Source organism: Montipora capricornis, chromosome 11 (genome assembly GCF_036669925.1).
Source record: "Montipora capricornis isolate CH-2021 chromosome 11, ASM3666992v2, whole genome shotgun sequence".
NCBI classification, from domain to species: Eukaryota; Metazoa; Cnidaria; class Anthozoa; order Scleractinia; family Acroporidae; genus Montipora; species Montipora capricornis.
In genome coordinates, this window is record NC_090893.1 from 36,191,214 (window position 1) to 36,193,713 (window position 2,500).

Below are 2,500 nucleotides of genomic sequence, written 5' to 3' on the forward strand. Positions count from 1 at the left end.
TTACTTGGAATGGGCGTTTAGACTTAAAAAACAGTTTATCAGCACTATTCAAAATCGGTGCTTGGACCTACATGTAAATACAGTGCATGCATGGTTGGATGACTCGGATGATCATCTGAGTTGGCTTGCACCCACTGATCTAAATTTAGATTATATGGGTATTACCCATTTAGATTGTGTGACACTGGTGCCCCAGAACCACTCGACATAACGGCCCGTGAACCTCTGCGTTCACCTTTGCAAAATTTGTTTAAAATTCTCATATTAGGGTAATAGCCAACCGAGAAATTCATATTCACGTCACATTTACGTCTCTTCAAATACCATTCAGTACTGACGTGGAATCCATATGAAGAATATATATGAATGATCACTGATTTGAACTGCAGAGTTGAGATGATTGATTTAAGAGAGATCATCGCTCTGAGATGAACAACTTAAGCAGTTTCGAAAGAAGCCTGTTAAAGTTTCAACTTGATTTAAACAAATGACCGTGCGATTGCACTGCTCACCTCTCAAATGTCGTTTGGTACACTTAATGGAATACCAATAATGGTGATCATGATAATGTGGCCCTTATCTGAGCTGCAAGGAAGCAACACGGAAAGCCGCAAAATCATCAAAGAGAATGGTGGTATACATTCACTCGGTTTAAATGAGCTTTTATAGCTCCCAAGAGAGGATGGAGGGAGTGGTTTTAGAATCGGTAGAGTGTGAGTATAAGATGACAAAAATCAAATTATGCAGCAACCAAGACCCCACCATGAGCATGGTAAGAGGATTTGGCAAAAAATCTGTCCTGATGGGTAGTTGCTCCATAGTAAAAGATGATAACAAATACTCTAATCACTCGAATTGGGTTTGAAGTTTCAGTTTTAACACCCTAATCTATGAGTTAAAGACTTGATGAGAGAGCGGACTTGTCCTAGGAAGAATCAGAGCCATACCATCGGATTATGGAAGCGGCGATTAAAACTCAACTGAGTCAAAGGACTCAGGCGGGACCTAAGCAGAATAGAATTGTTGAAAGAAGCCAAGTGGATAACACAACGTCACATGGAGGGCCTGGATAGAAAGTACAGGTTGAATGAGAGAGGCCTAATGTACAGACCTGAAGTGCTGAAGCAACGAATTACAACCAAAGCCACCAAAATAAAGAGATACGAGGAAAGAAACAAACAGGTCAGACAGAACAGCCACTTTAAGACGGACCAGGGAACGTTTTTCAAAGAGCTAGAAGGAGCCAGAAACACTACTGATGAGGCTCCTGACCCAGAAGGATCTGCAGAGCGAGAATTCAGAGCATACGAAGGATGAAGAGTTCCTGAGAGAGTTGAAAGAGGTGTTAAATCCAAGCAAGCAAAAGAATATACCCATAACTGCAGAAAGTGTTCCACGTTACCTGAAAAGCTTACCCAAATGGAAAGCTCCTGGCTTCTGGCTTGAACATTTTATTTGCATCGCTCACAAACTTCAAGATTGTCTCACTAAAGTACGTGTTCCGTAATGGATGACAAGAGGGTGAACTGTTCTTATCATGAAGGTCCCTGGAAGAGGCACAGCAGCAGGGAACCATCACCTCCAATCATGTGGAAATTGATAACAGGAATCATCTCAGATGAACTGTATGGGTTTCTGGACAGGGAAGGCAGGTTACCAGAGAAACAGAAAGGCTGTAAAAGGGGCTCAAAGGATACTTAGAGAAGCTAAAGCGTGTACACAAAAAATTTGGTGCAGTCTAAATTACGAAAAAAACCTTTGATATGATCCCGCACCCTTGGATCCTAGAGTGTCTGGGTATATTTGGAGAGATCGACAACGTAGAGACCCTGTTGGTGAATAGCATGAAAAACTGGCAAACAGTATTAACATCAAGTGAAGACAAACTCGGAGAGGTGGACATAAAAAGATGAATTTTTCAAGGGGACTGATTGTCACCACTCTTGTTTAAATGTTTAAGTTTATTGAGGCTGTTTCGTCTGCGGGAGCGTTTTTTATGACTCGTTTGAACGTATCGTTTTGGGTTTGTAAGTTTAGAGTCAGAGGAAGACACACCAGTGTAAGGTTCAACTCTGTTTTTACTTACATTCACTGATTCGCTTAGTTTACAAAACATTTTCTGTAGCTCAGATAATTGAGCCTGCATGGAAGCGAAGTTACAACTTTGTTGAGTATTGTGTGTTTTCTCAGTTCTTGGCCTAGGCCTTGGTCTGGCTTTGTTGGCAACCTGGTTTCTGGAAGCCTGGAAACTTTGCTGTTTCGGGTACAGGTTCTGTAGTAGCTGCTGTTGGGCTTTGATGGCCTGGTTGTCTGCAGGTAAATTCTTTTCCTGCTGTTTGATCAAAAGGGCAAGCAGTTCCGTATGGGCTCGGTGACTGATCTGGTCCAAGGCGGTCTGGAATTCTCGGTCGAACTTTATGTGTGGTTTTGGTCTTTACTGCAAGCCGTAGGGACACGTAGAGTTGATCATTTATAGCGAACGTAGAAGCTGAGGAAGCGT

General features: G+C 42.2%; 1 protein-coding gene across 1 annotated transcript in view; it reads left to right on the forward strand.

Moving 5' to 3' along the window:
- Positions 1-2,500, forward strand: part of LOC138024135 (cystathionine gamma-lyase-like) — a 24,112-nt gene that overhangs the window by 10,384 nt on the left and 11,228 nt on the right. The gene's annotated exons all lie outside the window — the stretch shown is intronic.